The sequence below is a fragment of the Hypanus sabinus genome, chromosome 5 (genome assembly GCF_030144855.1).
Source record: "Hypanus sabinus isolate sHypSab1 chromosome 5, sHypSab1.hap1, whole genome shotgun sequence".
NCBI classification, from domain to species: domain Eukaryota; kingdom Metazoa; phylum Chordata; class Chondrichthyes; order Myliobatiformes; family Dasyatidae; genus Hypanus; species Hypanus sabinus.
Genome location: NC_082710.1, coordinates 9,415,728 through 9,439,120, shown reverse-complemented (window position 1 = coordinate 9,439,120; position 23,393 = coordinate 9,415,728).

Sequence of the window (23,393 nt, the reverse complement as noted above, 5' to 3'; positions counted from 1 at the left end):
ACACTTTTCTCCAATCATCTTAAAATTATACCCAATCATATTAGCCATTTCTACCCTAGGAAAAATTCTCTGGCTGTTCCCTCTGCCTTTGGCTCTTTTCATCTTATACACCTCTATCAAGTCAACCCTCATCCTCCTTTGTTCCAAACAGAAAAATGCTCTCATAAGACATGCTCCCTAATCCAGGCAGCATCCTGGTAAATTTCCTCTGCGTTCTCACATTCAATGTTTCAGGAAGTCCTGATGAAGGATCTCAGCCCAAAAGGTCAGCTGTCTATTCTTCTCCATAGATAATGCCTGGCTCTCAGTTTTCCTACAGCATTGTGTGTGTGTGTTACTCCAGATCTCCATCATCTGCAGTTGTTACAGTGATAGCATATGAAGTTACAAAGATCACAAATTATATGAAGTATTGTGATTCATATTTTCTTTGGCATTTTTAATATTTAGTATTGAGACAGAATAGATTCAGTGCATTATATTATTTTCCATACGTCACAATGTAGACTTCCACATGGATTTTTGTTTTTAAGTCATCACAATTATGAAAATGATTGGAGATGAGGTAAGGATTAGCTATGTTTAATAGGTTTAATATATTATAATAAGAAAATAAAGTTAGATTAAAACTGGAAAAGGTTCACAAGACTGATCCCGGGAATGAAAGGGTTAATGAATGAGGAGCATTGATGACTCTGGGCCTGGACTCACTGGAGTGTGGCAGAATGAGGTGAGATCTCATTGGAACTTTCCGAATGGGGGAGCTTAGGACCAGAGGGCACAGTCCACTTAGGGCAGTGATGAGGAGCAATTTGTTTTTTTCTGAGAGTAGTAAATCTGTGGAATTCACTGTCATAGATGGCTGTGGAGACCAAGTTATTGGGCATGTTTTAAGGGGATTTGAATGGTTCTTAATTAGTAAGGGTGTCAAAGATTATAGTGAGAAGGCAGGAGAATGGGGTTGAGAAGGGTAATAAATCAGACATGATGGAATGATGGAGCAATAGTTTATGGGGTGAATTATCTCATTCTGCTCCTATGTTTTATGGACTTGGCATATAGAAACTGGAGAATGTTGAGTTCTCCTCAAAATGTTGGAAGTTGAGTCCTGATACAGGGTCTCAGCCTGAAACATTTGATTGCTTGTTCCTCTCCAAGATGTTGCTTGACCTACTGAGCTCCTCAAACAGTTTTTGGGTACCATCCCGAACTTCCAGCATCTACAGAATCTCTTGTGTTTAGGAGAAAGTTGAAGTCTAAATTTATCTGTCCATGGTCTCTTCTAGTGCCAAGATGAGGCCACCCTCAGAGTAGAGAGCAACACTTTATATTCTGTCTGGGTAGCCTCCAACCTAATGGCATGAACATAAATTTCTCCATCAGGTAAAAACATTTTTCCTTCTCCCTCCCCTCTTCTTCTATTCCCCACTCTGACCGCCTTCCTCTTCTCACCTGTCTATTCTGGATCCCCTCCTCCTTCCCTTTCACCCATTGTCCATTCTCCTCTCCTATCGGATTCCTTCCTCCCTATCCCTTTTCCTTTCCTACCCACCTGGTTTCATCTATCACCTTCTACCAATCCTCCTTCCCCACACCCACCTTTTTATTCTGGCATCTTCCCCCTTCCTTTCCAGTGTTGAAGAAGAGTCTTGGCTCAAAACATCAACTGTTGATTTCCATAGAAGCTACCTGCTGAGTTTCTCCAGCATTTTGTGTGTATTGCTTTGGATTTTCAGCATCAGCAGATTTCCCCCATTTATATTTATCTGTGCTTCTGGTAGGTCTGCCTTTGAAACAGTTAAGGAAACCAGTAAAATATTCCAGCACAAATTTCATGTAAAATATTTCTAGATTGTACTTTAATGTTGCAATAGTGCTTAATATATATTATTGGATCATGCATAGATTAAGTTAGTTCATAAATACACCAGAGATTAATAAAGCAATTGCAGAGCTATTGAAAAGTCCTCAAGGTTTGATTTTAGTACTAAACTCCACTTCTCACAACTCATTATCCAAGTTCAATTGGCTTGTTGAAGGTCTTCAAGATTGATTTCTGACAGAGTAGAACTTCAGGGGGATCTACCAGCTCCTGTTTCACAGAAAATTAGTAACCATCACAGAAATGTCTCCTTGGGTTGGCCTTATCACACAACAATACTTTTCTCAAAGCAAATCGAAATTCTAAGCGACTGATATAAATCCTGACAAATGGAACAGAGTGTTGTTGGATCTGTAATTCTACTACATAAACCAGGAGATTATAAACACAAGAGATTTTGCAGATGCTGGCAATCCAGGGCAACAGCAACATAATGCAGGAGGAACTTAACAGGCCAGGCAGCATCTAGGGAGGGGAATAAACAATCAATGTTTGGGCCTCCACAGGTTTCCTGTCACCATCAGATACGGTAGCCAACCAGTCAATCATTCTGCTACTTATATTTCTTGTTTAGGTTCCTCCAAGTCAGATTACTTTCTCCTCCCCAAAGCAAAACTAATTTGCATAAATATTCATATGCAATTTAATATCCAATTTGCAAATTTATTAAAGTCTTGTACACTGGTGGCTGTTCCCCTCAACAACAGGTGTACTGCTTTAGATACTATTGGAGAGGGGGGAGTGACTTAGCAAAGGAAGGCCACAGTGGTCAGGTCTCTGACACGGAGTCTGGTTCTATGGGTCAGAAAGGAGGGGGAGGAAGAGTTAAGATGCAGTGGTAGGGGATTTGTTGCTTAGGGGAACAGAAAGGAGGGTCTGTGAACAAAAAGGGGATTCCTGGATGGTTTGTTGCTTCCCAGATGACAGAGTCAGCGATGTCTTGGATGGAGTCAACAGCATTTCTAATTGGGAGGGTGGGCAGCCAGAGGCCGTAGTCCATGTTGTTACCAATGACCTGGTTAGGAAGGGGAATGAGGTCCTGAAAAATGAGCTCAGGGTGTTAGATAACACGCACAAAATGCTGGTGGAATGCAGCAGGCGATGCAGCATCTATAGGAAGAAGTACAGTCGACGTTTCGGGTCCTGACGAAGGGTCTTGGCCCGAAATGTCAACTGTCCTTCTTCTTATAGATGCTGCCTGGCCTGCGACGTACCACCAGCATTTTGTGTGTGTTGCTTGAATTTCCAGCATCTGCAGATTTCCTCGTGTCAGGGAGTTAGGTGCTAAGTCAAAGGGCAGGATCTCCAAGGTTGTGATCCCATGTCACGTGCCAGTGGGGCCAGAGACAGGAAAATCATATAGTTTAACACATGGCTAAGGAGTTGGTGTGGGAGGGAGGGCAGCAGATTTTTAGATCATTGGGCTGTCTTCCAGAGAAGATGAGAAAGGACAACTTGCACCTGAACTGGAGGGGGACTAATATCTGATTGTAAATGCAAAGTTTGTACAATCAAACAAAAAAAAGGTTCTCTGAACCAGAGTGCACCCACGAAACATTTATCACACACATCACATAAACAAAACATTATGCAAATATCTAAGTTACTAAAATATAATTTGATATGCATGCAGTGCACAGCATAGATAAACAGTAAACAGTTTGCTGTCCTAGTGAGGAGACCTCAGTGGTGGCAGGATATTCATTAGTCTCACAGTCTGAGGGAAGAAGCCATTACCCAGTCTGGCAGTCCTAGTCCTGATGCTTCTGTATCTCCAGTAATGGGTCAAAGAGATTGTGGGGGGTAGGGATCCTTAATAATGCTTCGGGGCCTATGTATCCCAGTAAATGTCACAAATAGGGTTGGAGCTGGACCCCGCTGATTGTCTTGGGATTGGAACTTGGTGCAAAGTTCAAAGTACATTTATTATCAAAGTATGTATACGTTATACAACCTTGAGATTTGTCTTCTTACAGGCAACCACAAAGCAATGAAACTCAAAATAACCCATTTTTAAAAAAGACCAACAAACACCCAATACGTGGAGGGAGAAGAAAAACATTAATCACATAAACAATAAAGCAAGCAACAGCATTCAGAACGAAAGTGAGTCCATAGACACAAAGCCCGGACCAGGCCCACAGCTTCAGCCTCAATTCATCACACAGCAGAGCCCGCAGACGCAAAGCCCAGAGCAGGCACACAGCCTCAGCCTTAGTGCAATGAAGAGTGGAACAAGCGTCACAGAGGAACGTACAGAACCAGCTCGACCTTTACCTCTGTTCCTAACACCCTGACTTTTCAATCCACCCAGCCTGGAGTTTAAATTGTCCAAATGTCGGGAGTTGGGGGGGGTGTCCTTGCTGTAAAATCCAATCTGAGATAGTCTTGGTGAAATTGATAACAATTGGAAAATCTGGTTTTATACAAGCCAATAAATACCCAGAAGATACTTTTCAAAATGCTAGTTAAACAGGAATACCCAGTGGTTTAAGACAAAATTTGACAAATTTTAGATACTGCATGATCTAAAAGATCAGGTGGTGTCTTTTAAGGAACCAATCAAAAACATTAGTCCTAATGAGATTTAAGAAATGCAGTTAACAGATTGAAAAGTGTTACCACATTGGAATTGAGGAATTGCTAATTTGCACAATGCACTAATAAGACCATAAGACCACAAGACATAGCAGCAGAATTAGTCCATTCAGCCAATCACATATTGTGGTGAACTATGTGCCTGTCTGGACATGCCCCCTTCTGACTGCTCCTGTGGCTCCTCCCACAGGCCCTGTATAAAGGCGATTCAGGTCTAACCCTCTGCCTCATTCTCCAGGATGTAATATGATGGTCACTCACTGCTGGTTCCTTCTTCAGTCAATAAAAGCCGATATCTCGCCTTACGTCTCAGTGTGAGTTATTGATGGTGCATCACATATGCTTCGAACATGGCTGATTTATTATCCCTTTCAACCTCATTCTCCTGCCTTTTCCTTGTTACCTTTGACACTCTTAATAATCTATAACCTTTCAAACTTCCACTTTAAATATGCCCAGTGCCTTGGCCTCCACAGCCTTCTGTGGCAATGAATTCCACAGACTTACCAGCCTCTGGATTAGGAAATTCCTCCTCATGTCTGTTCTGAAGCAAAATCCTTGCATTCTGAGGCTATGCTCTCTAGTCCTAGACTCCTTGACTAAAGAAAATATTCTCTCCAATTCTACTCCAGCTAGACCTTTCAATATCTGACAGGTTTCAATGCATTTCCCCCCCCCCCCCCCCACCATATCACACATCAATCTGGCCACCAGATGAAGGAAAAGATGACAAGCCAAACCCCGTTTCGCTGAACACTGGCGCTCAGTCCTCCAGCAGTGGCGGGATCGCCCTGTGGCCACACACTTCAATTCCACAGATCACTCCCACTCCGATATGTCTGTCCATGGCCTCCTCGACCGTCAAGATGAGGCCACACGCAGGTCGATGGAGCAATACCTTATCTCCCGCCCAGGTAGTCTCCTACCTGCCGGCATGAACATTCAACTCACTGACCTCTGTTGATACCCCTGCCCCCCACCCTTACCCCCATCCCTATCTATTATTTTAGTCTGGTTCTCTTTCTCTCTCTTTTTTCCCCCCTCACTATAATCTCTCCCCCCTCAGCCCTACCTTTCTTTTTCTTTTATTTCCCATAATTCTCCATCTTCCCCCTAGCCCATTTCCCTCCAGCCTATCACTTCCCAGCTCTCTACTTTATCCCTCCCCCTACTTCTTATACCCCCTCAACCATCCCATGTTACTTCACTCCTGATGAAGGGTTTTGGCCTGAAACATTGTTATTACCTCCTCCCATAGATGTTGTCTGGCCTGCTGAGTTCTGCCAGCATTTTGTATTTTTTATTTTTTTCCCCTTAATGCTCACCTGCCTTTAAGCTGATTATTAATTCATGGTTATCACCTATGCCTTGTTTGTAGTCCAATATAATTTCCTTATCCCTAATTTCTTTGTTCAGTCTTGGCATTGTTCTTTGTAAGTGAAGGTATGCTTTTGTTTGAACTCTAGTTTTTTGGAATTTGACTTTGCCTATCAGCTTCTTTGGACCCTCTGCCTTTACCTTGTCTGCTTAGGAATCCAGTAAAGCATTGTTGGATTTTTTTCTGCTAATTTTGTGTGACTTTTCCCTGTAATTGGGTTCACCACTATTCAGTAATGAGGGAAGTTAAAACTGTGACACCTCATTCTTCTGAACTCTGGTGAGTACAGGCCCAGAGTCATCAAATGTTCCTCGTATACTAGCCCTTTCATTCCTGGGATCAATGCCAGCACATCCTTTCTTAGATTGGAGAGCCAAAAACAACTCTCAATAATTAAGAAACTCACACCTAATGTTTTAATTTTGTTGCTTTGCTGTTCAAATATTATTATTTTCAATGGAATTGCTCAACTGTGCAGTACAATCAATTTGCTGAAATCTGTATATGTATTACCATCAACCCCAGCAGGGAGGCATGGTCGTGTAGTGGTTAGCACAAAGCTTTACGGCGCAGGCAACACGAGTTCAATTTCTGCCAGTGCCTGTAAAGAGTTTGTATGTTCTTCTGGTGGCTGTGCGGGTTTCCTCCCAGTCTGCAGATGTACTGGTTGGGAGGTTAATTGGTCGGTGCAAATTAAGCTGGGATTGGGTCGGGAGATCAGTGGGCAGCATAGCTTGAAAAGCCAGAAGGGCCTATATTTGTTGCTGTATCTCAATAAATAAATGTTTAAAAATTCTCATGGTCAATCCATAATGATTCAGACAGAATGACTGCAGAATGCCTGTATAACTCCTGCATGAATAATGGGGTGCTATGCAAGGAAGTTACTGTCCCTCTTTTTTCTCTCTCTCAAAATAGTACTATTCCTGCAAGATTCTTTTCAGATTGGGTCTAAAATAAATGCTGCTTCTGGTAGCATTAAAAGGTATAATGAAAAAAGAAATCAGGCCTTTTCTCGTGCCATAGTTCTGGAGTTAAAACTTGGGATTGTCTTTAGGTACACTATGGCAGCGATGCAGTTAGTGCAGGGCCAGTGATTGCCAATCAGAACTCAATCTTCTTCCGTTGTCTCAAAGGAGAAATTCATCTTTGCCTGGTTGTACCGAGCACATAAAGAATAACGGCCACAGACTGTATTCACCTCAGCTTGTTTGACTTCACAACTGAATATTGAGTACAAACTTCAAAGTAAATTTATTATCAAAGTACAGTACATATAGTATGCATATACAACCCTGAGAATAACTGCTAACAGGTCCACAGCTCTGTGCAAAAGTCTTAGGCGCCTATATTTTTGATACGGTTTCAGATGGTGTGGCCTCCATAGAGCCCCTGATCTCAACATCATTGAGGCTGTCTGAGATTACTTGGAGAGAAGGAAGAAATGAGACTGGATTACTTGCAGTTAGCGCAGGGCCAGTGATTGTCAATCAGAACTCAATTTTTTTCTGTTGTCTCAAAGGAACATGTAGATCCTCCCCGTAACCTTGTGAGTTTCCTCTGGGTTCTCTGGTTTCCTCCCACATTCCGAAGATGTATGGATTAGAGTTGGTGAGCTGTGGGCTTGCTCCATTGGTGATGGAAGCATGGAGCCACTTGTGAGCTGCCCCCAGCACACCCTTCGCTGAATTGGCTTGACAATGCATTTCACTCTATGTTTTGATGTACATGTGACCTATAAAACTAATCTTATAATTAAAAATTAAAATTCACTTGGCTTTATTACCAGAGTTATTTTATGTTCTCATATCTGTTTTGCTTGCTCTTTCTTGGGTAAGTTACCTTATAATAATGGTTAAACTGACTGTATTTTCACATTTGATGATAAATTGCTCAGAGTGCTCAGTCCTGCACCATAATATGCTTTGGTAGGAGAAGTTATTAAAAGATGCCATGAAAAAAGTGCTGTTTTATTAATGGTGGCAGACTAAAGAGAGAAAATAATTATTATGTATTCCATCTAACAAATAATTCATAACTTATTTATAAAAGCCTTTGATTAATACACACACTGGAAAAGGCAAATCTATTTTTCTAATAACCATCCCCCCTTAATACATTAGCAAGTGTTTATAAATTGGGGCTGATAATTTATTTATTTTATTGAGGTACAGGGTGGAATAGGCCATTCTGGCCTTTTGACCTACACTGCCCCAGCCTGATCACAAGACTTCTTTGGACTGTGGGAGGAAACCGGAGCATCTGGAGGAAACCCATATGGTCACATGGAAAACATAAGAACTATTTACAGGCAATGATGGGAATTGAACCTAGGTCACCTGTACCATAAAGCATTGAGTTAACCACTGTGTTACCATGCCATGTGAATAAAGTGTTATGGTGTAAACTGTTAAGTATCACAAACACTAGAAACCCTGCAGGAATTGGAAATCCAAAACAACAGATACAAAATGCCAGAGAAACTCAGTAGGCCAGACAGCTTCTATGGAAAAGAGTAAACAGTCAACATTTTGGGGCAAGATCCTTCTTCAGGAAAGAAAGAGGAGAAGTTAGAGTAAGAAGGTGGGGGATGGGAAGAAGTGGTACAAGGTGGCAGGTGATAGGTGAAACTGGGAGATGAGGAGGGGTGAAGTGAAGAACTGGGAAGTTGATTGCCTGGAGAAGAGGGAATCTGATACAAGACAACAGATGATTTCATGGAAGAAAGGGAAGGGGAGGAGCTCCAAAGAGAGGTGATGGGCAGGTAAGGAGATAAGATGAGAGAGGGGAACAGAAATGGGGAATGGTGGAGAACTGGGGGCGGGGGAGGACAATTACCACAAGTTCAAGAAATTGATGTTCACGCCATCAGGTTGGTTATGTGTTGAGTACATTCAGTCAACCACTCCTAAATTTAGAGCAATATCAATTATTCAAAATAATAACACAATGTAAAATGTTGGAAAAATTAATTGTATTGTAATTAGTATTTGTTCAATTGTTTCCTCATTGCTCATGCTATTAAACATCTCTAAGTTGTTTTAATTATATTCTTGTATTGTAATTGCATTTTGCTATTGAGGGTATAATAGGGCACAATTAGAGTGCACCTAACTTTCTTTGTAACCTGGCTGCCAGATGTATTCATTGCTCTACGAGGAACTCTTAGAACGATTTATTAATTATAGAACAAAATTGTGCATAGTGTACCAACAGATTTTTTAGTTTAGCAACTAGTGTATCAAAAGCAATCTCCCAGCACATTAATTGCCACAAATATTTATACATTGTGCTCCATCAGCTGATTATAAATAACCTGAATACTGCATCCAATCTTAGTATACACTCAGTGGCCACTTTATTAGGAACCTCCTGTACATAATAAAGTGCCCGCTAAGTGTATGTTTGTGTATGTTTGTAGTCTTCTGCTGCTGTAGCCCATTCACTTCAAGGTTCGATGTGCTGTTTGTTCAGAGATGCTCTTCTGCACACCACTGTTATAAAGTGTGTTCCTTTCTTTCTCTTTTATTTCCCATAATTCTCCACCTTCCCCCCAGCCCATTTCCCTTCAGCCTATCACTTCCCAGCTCTCTACTTCATCCCTCCCCCCACTTCTTATCCCCCCTCAACCATCCCTTGTTACTTCACTCCTGATGAAGGGTTTCAGCCTGAAACGTTGTCACTACCTTCTCCCATAGATGCTGTCTGGCCTGCTGAGTTCTGCCAGCATTTTATGTTTTTATTTATTTGCAGCTCTGCAGATTCACTTGTTTTGCCTTGTAATTAAATGCCTAGCTAATCTCCTTTGCTTTCACAATGCCCATATCCTTCCATTTTAAGCACTCCCACATGCCGATCAAGAGCCTATTACATTCCTCTGTCAGATTTGCTTCTATTACCTAGAAAGCTCTGGAAAGGTCATCCAACATGTCAGAAATTTGGTGTAAGATTTTGTTTGATGTCTCTTCTAGATGAACACTTTGTTGCAATGAAACAACGTAAAACTATAAATTCGAGAGTTTCTGCAGATGCTGGAAATCCAGGTTGCACTTTGGAAGGAAAAACCAAGGTAAATTTAAATGCATGGTACATACAAGGTAAATGGTAGGCACTGAGGAGTGCAGTAGAACAGAGAGATCTAGGAATACGGATACAAAATTCCCTAAAAGTGGCGTCACAGGTAGATAGGGTAGTAAAGAGAGCTTTTGGTACATTGACCTTTATAAATCAAAGTATAGGAGTTGGAATATTATGGTGAGGTTGTATAAGACATTGGTAAGGCTGAATTTGGAGTATTGTGAGCAGTTTTGGTCACTGAATTACAGGAAGGATATTAATAAGGTTGAAAGAGCGCAGAGAAGGTTTACAAGGATGTTGCCCCGACTTGAGAAAATGAGTTAGGGAAAGGTTAGGACTTTATTCCCTGGACCGTAGAAGAATGAGGGGAGATTTGATAGAAGTATATAAAATTATGATGGGTATAGATAGAGTGAATGCAAGCAGGCTTTTCCCACTGAGGCCAGGGGAGAAAAAAAAAGGACATGGGTTAAGGGTGAAGGGGGAAAAGTTTAAAGGGAATATTAGGGGGGGGCTTTTTCACAGTGAGAGTGGTGGGATGTGGAATGGGCTGCCAGATGAAGTGGTAAATGCGGGCTCACTTTTGACATTTAAGAAAAACTTGGACAGGTACATGGATGAGAGGTGTGTGGAGGGATATGGTCCAGGTGCAGGTCAGTGGGACTAGGCAGAAAAATGGTTCGGCACAGCCAAGAAGGGCCAAAAGGCCTGTTTCTGTCCTATAATGTTCTATGGTTCAAGTACCCACACAAAATGCTGGAGAAGCATCAGCCACTGTATATTGGCCTGAGTGTGAATGGAGGTGATAGAAACTGGGGTTATTTTGAGAACGTAAACATAGAACAGGCCCTTCAGCCCAAAGTGTGCAGATCCAATTAAATTAGAAATCAAATGGCTAACTAATCTCATTTCTTTTGCCTCCACAATGTCCAAATCCTTCCTTTTCCCTCACATTCATTCATCTATCCCTCTGCTGACTGTAAGGGGCTTGTATGTTCTCCCTGCCATTGTGTGGGTTTCTTCTGGGTGCTCTGGTTTCCTCCCAGAGTCCAAAGGCTTATCGATTGGTAGGTTAGTTGTTCATTGTAAATTGTCCAGGGATTAGGCTACGGTTAAATCGGGGGTTGCTGGACAAGGTGGCTCGAAGGGCCAGGAGGGCCTACATCACACTGTATCCCAATAAATAAATCAACTAATAAATATAAACATCTCTTAAAAGTCTCTAATGTATCTGTCTCTACCACCACCCAAGGCAATGTACTCCAGGTATCCACAACTCTCTGTTAAAAACACTTGCCCCTCACATCTCCCTTGAAATTATTCCCTCTCACCTTAAATATATGCCCTCTAGTATTAGGCATTTCACTGGTGGGCAGAAGATACGGTCTGTCTGCTTTATCTATGCCTCTTATAATCTTACAAACCTCTATCAGATCTCCCCTCAGCCACCATCTCTCCAAAGAAAACACCCGGTGTTGTTTTCTCTGTGGGATTAGTGTAATTGAGTATTTAATGATTGATGTAGACTCAGACCATCAGTCCATATGACATAGGACTGAATTAGGTCCATCCAGTCTGCTCCATCATGGCTGATTGATTTTCCCTCTCAACCCCATTCTCCTGCCTTCTCCCTCTAACATTCGACACCCTGACCAATCAAGAACCTATTAACCTCTGCTTTAAATATACCCAATGACTTGTACTCCACAGCTGCCTGTGGCCATGAATTCCACAGATTCACCACCTTCTGGCCGAAGAATTTCCTCCTCATCCTGTTCTAAAGGGACATCCTTACATGTCCTTTGGTCCTAAACCCCCCTCTATGTGGGAATTCCCTTCCATGTCCACTCTATATTTAATAGGTGGTTTTGCTTCTGTGTTGTATGACTCCAAGTATCAAATTTTATTTTCCATTTATTACTTTTTTCAGGAGGAATATTTCAAACTAACGAAGCACAAGTATCAGAAATTCCATCAATAGATGTGGACCAAAGCATGCTGATTTATCACTAAAACACTAGTTACTCTACACCCACTCATTCAGTATCATATCAGTACCTTTCCCTCTTCTTTCATTCCCCATTCTGACTCCTCTTTCACCTCTCCTCTTCTCCTCACCTGTCACCTCCCATGTAGCCCCTGCTCCTTCTCTTTCACTCTCCTCTCCTATCAGATTCCTTCTTCTCTTTACCTTTTCCACCTATCACATCCCTGCTTCTTTCTTCCTCCCCCCACCCACCTAATTTCACCTATCTCTTTCTAGCTTGTACTCCATCTCCAACCCCTACCTTTCATTCTGTTTTCCTTCCCTTTCCTATCCGGTTCCAATCATGGGTCTCAGCCTAAAACGTGGGCTCTTTATTCCTCTTCAGCCTGACCTGCTGAGTTCCTTCAACATTTTCTGTGTGTTGCTCTGGATTTCCAGCATCTGCAGGAACTCTTGCACTTTCCAGTTTCTCTAATAATTTTATTCACAGTTATAGCAGCTAGACTGGGGAATGAAGGAGCACTCTAAATTGGAAGTGAAGATAAACAAGAATAAAATGTCTGATGAAAGGAATGCAAGCCTGGCTTTAGACAACTGCAGCAGTGTATCTGTGAGCATGTTAACACAGTCCTGCTGGATAAGGCTGAAAGACATGTTTGTACCAGTTACTCCACACTCCTCTATTAACAGTTGTAACAAGTAACTGTTGGCAACAGAGCTCAGATTTTCATTTGAGACGGGACTGAATCAGGTAATGTTTCATCCAGACTCTTCAAGCAGGATTCCGAGGGGATTATAGATCCTGAGGCTCATGAAGTCTGATTGTGTACAAAGTCAATAGGAATGAGATTACCTCATATTCAGGAAAGACGTAAAGGAAAGTGGATGGGTGTGGAGCTGAATGCAAACAGAAGCCTACTCTCCGAATAAGAATCTGGTTTATTTTCACTGATATGTGGAAATAAATTTGAAAATATATAACTCAGGTGGTCGAATGAGTTGTCATTTGAGTGTAGCTTGGTTGAGTTGTTCTTAGATCTCAGCAGTTTACTTGCAAATAAATGTCTTGTCACGTACAAGGAGACATCATCAGTGTGCGGTTAATTGTGGTGTGTCCTCTGAATGCTTGGCCTTTATATACTTATCAGTCAGCTGATTGGTCATCATGACGGAAACCCAATTGTGACGTAAGGAGGGGGGTCTCATCGCTGGTTGGTTGCATGGTGAACTGCGTGTGTTCTGGTCTGGAATTTTGCCTGCTTTGGCTCATAAATAGGATCAAAGTCGACACATCTATTTACAGAATTGTTCATGGAAAACGATGCTTCTAAGAATTCTCTTCCATCGCCCCATGTTTGCTTGCTCCGTGACTTTCATTGATGCCCAGTCAAATTTCAGCCCCTCTTGGGTAGAGACTAGGGAGAGTTGGTCATACTGTTTCACAGCCAGCTGACGTTCATGGGTCCTTGTGGATAGTTTCCCCCCATTTGACCAATATAATATTTTCTGCGGTCCCCATATCAGATTTTGTAGATGACATTGGTCTTGTCCAGAAGCTTCATTTGTTATTTTGGTCTACAAAGTACTCTCCTTAACATTGCTGTTGGCTTATGCATGACTGAAATTCTATTTAGCTCAACCCAATCACTGATATATATTGTGAAATGTGTTGCTTCACATTGGAGGACATAAAAATGATGATAAATTACAAAAATACAGAAATAGTGCAAACGAAGAATAATGGGGTGGTGTTCATGAGTTCATGGACCTTTCAGAAATCTGATGGGAGATGAAACACAGCTCTTCCTAAAACATTGAATGTGGCTTTTTAGGCTCCTGTACCACCTCTCTGATGGTAATAATGAGAATAGGGCACGTTTTGGGTGGCAAGGGTCCTTAGCAATGGGAACTGCCTCTTAAGGATATCCTCATGTTGGGGAGGTTTATGCCTGTGATAGTGCTGGTTGCGTCTACAATCTTCGGGAGCCTCTTGCAAGCCTGTGCCAGGTGATGATGCAACCAGTCAGAATGCTCTCCATTGTACATCTGTAGAAGCTTGCTAGCCTTTGGCAACATACCTGTACTGTATTCAGGTTTTTCCATTGAGATTGCATGGGTCTACAGCTTGAGGCCCTGGGTCAAGTGTAAAATCTGTAAAGATCAAGGGGAACATGAGGGGAAACTTCTCAATCAGAGGGTCGTGAGAATGTGGAATGAGCTGTCAGTGCAATGTCAATTTCAACATTTAAGGAAAAGTTGGATATGTACAAGGATGGTAGGGGTATGGAGGGCTATGGTCCTGGTGTTGGCCGATGGGAGTAAGCGATTTAAATGTATTCATTCACACACTAGAATGTCATGTTAGCATTCATTTCAAGAGGTCCAGAATACAAGAGCAAGGATGAGGCTTTATAAGGCACTGGTGAGGCCTTACCTTGAATATTGAGTTTTGGGGCCCCTCATCTTAGAAAAGATGTGCTGGCATTAGAGAGGGTCCAGAGGAGGTTCACAAGGATGATTCCAGAAATGAAAGAGTTATCATACAAGGAACATTTGATGGCTCTGTGTCTGTACTCACTGGAATTCAGAAGGAATCAAAATAAGGTCTATTATCACTGGCATATGATGTGAAATGTGTTAATATAGCAGCAGCAGTTCAATGCAATACATAATCTAGCAGAGAAATAATAATAATAATTAATAAAATAAAACATATTAATAGTAAATTAACAAGTAAATCAATTACGTATATTGAATAGATTAAAAAAAACATGCAAAAACAGAAATATTGTATATTAAAAAAAAGTGAGGTAGTGTCCAAAGCTTCAACATCCATTTAGAAATCAGATGGCAGAGGGGAAGAAACTGTTCCTGAATCGCTGAGTGTGTGCCTTCAGACTTCTGTACCTCCTACCAGTGAGAGAAGGGTCTGGGTCCCCTGGAGGTTTTTAATAATGGACACTGCCTTTCTGAGACACTACTCCCTAAAGATGTCCTGGGTACTTTGTAGGCTAGTACCCAAGATGGAGCTGACTAGATTTACAACTTCCTGCAGCTTCTTTCGGTCCTGTGCAATAGCCCCTCCATACCAGACAATGATGCAGCCTGTCAGAATGTTCTCCACGGTACAACTATAGAAGTTTTTGAGTATATTTGTTGACATGCCAAATCTACCAAAACTTCAAGCTTTCTGCAATATCACCCAAAGAACTGCATGTGCATGTATAACTCATCTCCTTCTACCCTAGGCCATGGACTTATCAATCACCCTTACTGTGGACACTTTCTGGAGGCCCAAGATACGTATGCTCCACGACCACTGGACGAAGTGTGTGAATGTAGGCAGGGACTATGTTGAAAGATAAATGTGCTAGGTTTTCTAAAATTGACTCCTTCTACCTTAGGCCACAAGCTTATCAATCACTACATGGTTTAATGTTTTTATACACATTCTTAACGTTTTTACTTATTGTCTTAAACTAGCTGTAGAATAATCTAGCTTTAGTAGAATAAGGTATACATAGAAAAATGTAGGGATGATTGACAAAATAAGGAAGGAGGCATAATCTTCATCAGCATCATCATTATGTGTCATATCCAATGATGTGATAATGAGAACATTGTCATTCTTTTGATGGCTGGCACTGTAAAGTGTTCCACTAACTGCGATGCCACCATTCCACACGTGGACAAGTAAAGAGTTTTGACCAAAATTGTTGATCGTTGATTTCCTGCTAGAGATGCTGCATGACCTGTTGAGTTCCTTCAGCATTTTGTGTGTTACTTTTCACTTAACATCTATTCACAAGGAATTGGATAAAGGCAGGCAATTAAATCATCATCATTTTGTGCCAAGTTGTATAAGATGGGCGATCATGGTCTTCCATCTGTCTTTATCTACAGAACGATGGATTATTGCCTGTGGGGAAGACTTTCTTCATACTGCTGTTATTATTTTCTCTGTCCATGACCATGATTGCTCTTGGCAAATTTTTATGTAGAAGTTTTTTGCAATTGCCTTCTTCTGGGCAGTGTTTTTACAGGATAGGTGACTCCAGCCATTATCAATACTCTTCAGAGATTGTCTGCCTAGCGTCGGTGGTCACATAACTAGGACATGTGATATGCACCGGCTGCTCATACGAAACTCCACCACATGCTCCCGTGGCTTCACACGACCCTGATCAGGGGACTAAGCACGTTGCCCACAGGTGATCTGTAGGTTAGTGGAGGGAAGGAGCACTTTACATCTCCTTTGGTAGAGATGTATCTCCAACCCGCCACCCAACATTCATATAGTGTTATCAGGAGATGCAATGACATAGGTTATAGCGGGAGTCTCTGTTGTATTATAGATGAAATTGCAATCACATTAGGTCATTTAATCAATAAAAAATAAAAATATTTAGAACATAGAGCATAAAAAACTATAGCACAATACAGGCCCTTTGACCCACAAAGTTGTGCAGACCATGTAAACTATCTAGAAACTGCCTAGAATTTCCCTACCCCATAGCCTATTATTTTTCTAAGCTCCGTGTACCTATTTAAGAGTCTCTTAAAAGACCCTATTGCATCTGCATCTACCACCGTCACTGGCAGTGCATTCCACGCACCCACTACTCCCTGCGTGAAAGAAAATGAAGTTTCTAGGACATTTTGTCAGAATTTGGCTTGTATGTAGATTATTTTCTGATGAGTTTGGGAGTGTGTTAAGCACATGCTGACCAACAGTTAATGTCATGGATGTGCCCAGTGCCATTGCTGAAAGAAAACCCCATGTTAGCATCATTTTCATTGATTCTACTGTATTTCTCTGTTCTCCTGTGAATGCCTGCATGGGAGTGAATCTTACATCTCCATACTTTGGTTATAAATTGACTTTGGACCTTGTAGGTCTGTTGACTGTGGGAGGAAACCAGAGGTGTAAGTGGCTATTTCCTGCCAATTTTCAAAAAATGAAGGTGGGACTGTCAACATAAGGCATGAAAACTCCAGCAACTTAATCATTCTCATGAATGAATCCTCTCATGTCATGCAGGGTATAATGTAACAGAAAGCCCTGTTAGACTTCTTCATCATCAAGTCAGCTAGTTAAAAGTTTGTCTCAATTGTCATTTTTATTTAAATTGAAAACTTTTGGAAATTATTGTCAGTTTTCAGTTGAGCGAATTTCAGTTTCTGGAACACACATAATCCAAATGCATGAACTCACATGTCACGTAACTGGAACTCTTAGAATAATTGGTAGAGATGTCCCATTTGCTACAAATCAGCAGGTGCCCACCATGAGGGAAATAAAATCTGTCAAATTCAACATGTCACATTACTGCAAAGGAAATGACAAGCCGTATTAATGCCTCTTACTAAGGAGGTAATTTCTGAATCGGAATCAGGAATACTGTCACTGACTTAAGCCATAAAGTTTGTTGTTTTGTGGCATCAGTACAGTGCAAGGACAAGGATTTATGATAGATTCATCGAGCACTGCAGCACCCTTCACCCTTCAGAGGAACAGGCCCTTCAGCCCATTTTGTCAGACCTGTACTGTTATTCTGTCCACATTCTGCCTATCAACCTACTCCTGGACCATTGCTCTCCACAACCCTCTCATCCATGTTCTTATCCAAGCTTCTGTTAAATGTTGAAAGCAAACCCATGTCCACCACTCCCACTGGCAGCTCGTTCCACTCTCTTAACGTGAAGAAGTTTCCCCTCAGATTCCCCTTAAATATTTCACCTTTCACCCTTAACCTATGACATCTAGTTCTAGTCTCACCCAGTCTCAGTGGGGAAAAGCTTGGTTGCATTAATCCTAGCTCTACACCTTATAATTTAGTATACCTCTATCAATTCTTCCCTCTTTTTCCAACATCCCATAAAATAAAGTCCTAAATTACAAAATAAATAAATGGTGCAAAAAATAATGAAGTAGAGTTCATGAGTTCATAGATTCATTCAGAAACTTGATGGTGGAGAGGAAGAAACTGTTCCTAAATCATTGAGTGTTGGTCTTCAGGCTCCTGTACCTCCCCCCTCCCCCTCCCCACGATGGTTGTAATGAGAAGAGGACAGATTCCAGATTATGAGGGTCCTTAATGAAGATCTCTGCCTTTTTGAAGTGCCACCTCTTGGAGATGACCTCAGTGGTGGGGAGGGTTTTGCTGATGATGGAACTGGCAAGGTCTACAGCAAGTCTACAGCCTCATGCAATCCTGCACATTTTAGCTTCCACACTAGGCACTGGCGCAACCAGTAAGAATGCTCTCCACAGTACGTCTGTGGAAATTTGCTAGTCTTTGGTGACATGCAAATCTCCTCAAACACCTAATGAAGTAGAACTGCTGATGTGTCTTCTTCATGATTTGGGTAGGTTGCTGTTATGGGCCTACCCAATTTCTGTTTCCATAGAAGCTGTTCCTGTAGACCTGCAAGACACAGTACCTAAATGAGTTTCAATGTCATGAACACAGGATATTCTGCAGATGCTAGAAACCCAAAGCAACAGACATAAAATACTGGAGGAACTCAGCAGGTCAGGCAGCATCTATGGAAATGAATTAACATTTAGTGCTGAAACCCTTCTTCAGGAATGGAAAGAAAGAGGGAAGATGACAAAATAGAAAGGTGGGGCAGGGGAAGGAGGAAAAGGTGATAGGTGAAGCCAGGTGGGTAGGAAAGATAAGGGGCTGGAGAAGAAGGAATCTGATAGGAGATCAGACCATAGGAGAAAGAGAAGGAAAAGGGATATCGGGGAAGTTGATAGGCAAAAGAGAAGAGGTAAGAGGCCAGACTAGGAAACAGAAGAAGAGGGAAGAGAATTTTTTTACCGGAAGGAGAAATTGACATTCATGCCATCAGGTTGGAGGCTACCCAGATGGAATATGAGATGTTGCTCCTGCACCCTGAAGGTGGCCTCATCTTGTCAGTTATCTTGTGTTCACGCAAGGAGGCTGGGAACACATTTCTGATGGCCTTTAGTGCCTAGTACCGAGAGAGGTTAAAATTAAGGCAAGAAGCACAGAAGTTTTCACTGTTGACATTTTAAAATATCAATGATTAAAGGTTGCTCTGCTCAACAGATTGATACCATTACAAAAAAGGAAATGAACCAGAAATCACGTTTTATTTTTACGACGCTGTGGCCAAAGCGGATTGTACATGGTCTGTAGGCAAATACTGATCCAGGCAGCCTTGTCATGCCTCAAGCTTTTTTATATTCTAATTGAGTATAGGCTGAATTTAAATATCTCAAGACCAATGGTCTGGAAGCTAAATGGCATGAGTTAAATAGGCAAGGAGAGGGGAGGCAGTTTCAGGTAGGAAACTGCTTGGTGTGCAGTTTCAACGATACAGGGTGCATATCATGTCAGTGGCAAGTTGCCTCTTGGAAGTCAGCTTGATTGACAGCCTTGGCCTTCATTTCAGTACCTAGAGGCTAATCTTAGATTGAGTTGCAAAACCCGGATACCGGCGATTCGCAGCTCAGGGGGAGAATGTCCCATATTCAGCAATGACTATTTGTGTAGTTGGAAAGTAAGATAGGAGGTGTCAGGCAGCAACTATGGAGGAGAATAAACAATCAACATTTTTGGCTGAGACTTTAAATTGGAGTCTTCCAGCAGCGGCTCTTGCATGTCAGGACACATTCTACATAGTCAGTAAAGCTCACCAATACCTCCACTTTCTGAGGAAGATGTAGAGAGCTGGACATTGCAAACTTATACTCAGGTCTTTCTACAGCTGTGCAGCAGAGAGCATCCTGACAAACTCTATCGCTGTTGGGTACGGAAACTGCACTGCAGTGGGCAGGAAGACTCTACAACAGGTAGTCAGATCTGCCCTGCGTAGCAATGGCACCAGCCTACCTACCATCAGGGACATATATACAGAAAGGCATTGGAAAAGGCTAGTAACATCATGAAAGATTCCACCCACCCTGCTCACAGACTATCTGTCCTACTCCCATCAAGGAGGAGGCTATGTAGCATCCACACCAGGACCATCGGACACAAAATCAGTTACTTTTCCCAAGTAGTAAGGCTGATCAACACCTCCACCTTCTACACAACCCCTCACCCACATCCTCAACCACCACTACTTTATCATTTCCTGTCAGAGTCACCTTATGTACAGATATTCCTGTGCCTAGCATCACTTTATGGACATTACAATCCACCTATTTATATAAACTATCTTATACATTTATATTTATTGTGTTCAAATTTCATAACGTATGCCAGTGATATTGAACCTGATTTAAAATTCGAAGTACATTTCAACTGTTCAATAGTTCATTGCTTCAATGGTTCCATTTAATATCAGAGAATGTATACAATATACAACCTAAAATTCTCGCTCTCCACAGACATCCACGGAACAGAAGTACAACCCCAAAGAATGAGTGACAGGAAAAATGTTAGAACCCCAGAGACCCCTTTCCCCCTCCTACACACAAGCAGCAGCAAAGCATCAAGCAACCCCTTCTCCCTCCCCCCCACTTATTCCAGCAAAAGCATCAGCCCCTACCACTCACCCTGCAAGCAATAGCAAAGCTCCCAAAGAGCCCATGATCTGCAGTCCACTGTTCACTCAACAGGTCGACATGGCTCAGGCTCAGGCTCTCCCTCTCTCCCTCATTAACATCTGAGAGAGAAGTATCATTTCTGCCACAGTAGGACGGGAGACAAACATCTCTCTTATTTGTTGTTACAGTCTTCAGCGTAGTTTTTTTATTTGAATTCACCAACATGAGAATCAGCAGCAAACTCTCTCCCTATTGAGAGAGAGAGAGAGACAGAGAGAGAGAGAGAGCAAGAGAGAGGGAGAGAGGGAGAGAGAGAGAGAGAGAGAGAGAGAGAGAGGGAGAGAGAGAGAGAAAGAGAGAGAGATCACTTGAGTGCAGAGGATTCCGACTGCGGCACCTGCTGACTCGATATTCCAATCTCCCACGATGCCTCAGTGGGTGAGGAACTGGTCCCACAGGCCACACCCCAAAGGTGCACGACTTCCAGGCCACTCCTGGAGATATCAAAAAACATCCGCTTGATGAGCTTCAAGAGTGGGAACTCACCACCGTGAAGAACCGCAGTTTCAGTGCAGCTGTATATCACAGACTCCGACAGAACCCCTGCCACCTTGAAAAGAAATGAAGAGGCATTAGAGAGAAGATTTGAAATGTTTCACAGATGGATTGGGAGAAGACACCCTCTGGCACTGTCTTTAGCTCCTCTCCCTGATGTGATGTTTATTTTTATTCATTGTCAAAGCATGTATACATTATACAATCTTGAGATTTGTCTGCCAATAGACAGCCATAAAACAAAGAAACCTAAAAGAACCCTTAAAGAAAAAGAGAAGCCTGTCAAACATCCAATGTGCAGAGAAAAAATAAACACATCATGCAAACAATATAGGCAAGCAAGTAGAGTTCCGAACTGAAGATAACAGACCTTTGGTACAGCTTAGAGCACAGCAGCAAGCAAAACCAGCTCAACCCTTGCCTTGAACCCCGACACCCTGACCTTTTCCATTTAGCCTAAATCATTATCCAAACATCGGGTTCACTTACTTCAATATGCCTGGGGACATGGACTCTGCCGCCCCAACTCAGCCTGTAGCCCAGTGCCTAAATCATCATCCAAACTTCAGATTCAGTCGCTCTGGTACACTCTAGGGTCAGGACCTCGTCGCCTCAATTCAGCCTGTACCTGACATTTCTGATTTGGCCTGGCGCTTAAATTGATTGAACCTCGGGTTTTCCTCACTCTCACGATCTCATATTTTTAGTGACAAACTAGACTCATTTTCTAAATCTTTTAAAAATACAGGTGCATCTTTGATGTGGTCAGAGTGGGTACATGTAAACTCCACACTGACAGCATTTGAGTTCAGGACTGAGGAAGGTCAGTTAGGCAGCAGTTCCCCTAGCTGGACCATGCTGCCAATATGGATTTTACAAAAGGGGAATGCTATTGAACTGCTTAAGGGGTATGTGGGGGGGGGGGTGAGTTTCTTCACTCAGAATGTGGAGAGAACGTGGAATGAGCTGCCAATGCAAGGGAAAGGTGCAAGTTTGATTCCTATCAATTTGTAACCAGTCCCTCAAAAATTGATATAGCAGTGCAATATTGGGGAGGTCAATATTGTTAAAGCCTGTTTTCTTTGGGACTGAGATAGGAATAAAATATGCAAAATCATTATTACGGATATAACACACACAAAATGCTGGTGGAACACAGCGTATAAATTGCTACTTAATTCAATATGGTATTGAATATTTCAGAATAGCTATTACCTCTTAACTTCTCTTTCCCACACCCACCCACCTTCCCCCTCACTTTGTCTCACCTGTCACCTGCCAGTTCGTACTCCTTCCCCACATCCCAACTTCATATTCTGGCCTCTTTCGCCCTTCCTTTCCAGTCCTGATGAAGTGTCTAACTAAGCCCAAAACATTGACTGTTTATTCCCCTCCATAGATGCTGCCTGACCTGCTGAGTTCCTCCAGCATTTTGTGTGTTTTGCTGTGGATTCCCAGCATTTGTAGAATCTCTTTTGTTTCAGAATAGCTGGCCTGCTGGTTCACTAGTATAATTAATTGTATGAATAGTTTGAAAGTGATAGAGTACAATATAAATATCAGAGTAACATGCATAAACTGCTGGGGGAGCTCAGCAGGTCAGTCAGGATCTATAGAAAAGAATAAACAGACGATAATTTGGGCCAATATCTTTCATCAGGACTGGAAAGGAAGATGCCAGAAGGGTGAGAGGAAGGGATGGAATACTAGCTGGCAGGTGATTAGTGAAACCAGGTGAGGGGGAGGGTGGTTGGGTGGAGTGAGAAGCTGGGAGGTGAAAGGTGAAAATGTTAAAGGGCTGAAGAAAAAGGAATCTGATCAGTGACAAAAGTGGACTATGGGAGAAAGGGAAGGGGGGGCGCCAGAGGGAGATGAGGGCAGGTGAGGACAAGAGAGGGAACAAGAGGGAAGCCAGAATGGGGAATGAAAAACAGAGAAGGGGAGGGGGAGAAAATATCAGAAATTTAACAAATGTATGTTTAACCATATTGTTCAACTATTATGATACAAAATACTATCATTTTCTTGAATTAAAAGGTTTAAGAGAAAAGTGAAAAATATTGAAAATCTATAATAAAAACAGAAATGATAGTCAGCCACATCATTCATAGGAATGAAATTTCATACTCAGATGAAGTCTTTCAGTCTGAAATTTAATGTTCAGTGTAAAGTTCTGTTGGTACAGAGTAAATTCCTCTGAATAGAATACAGTGCAGAACATGAAAGTAATTAACAAACTGCTAACGAACAAACATTTTTCAAAGGCACAAGCAGAAATTGCTTCACTTTTGATCTGGAACTAAAACCCCACTGTCCCACGGCTACCTGAGCTGATTTTCATCCAGTTAATCTGGTTTGATCTTAATAAGTCTGCCGGGGCATGTCGCCA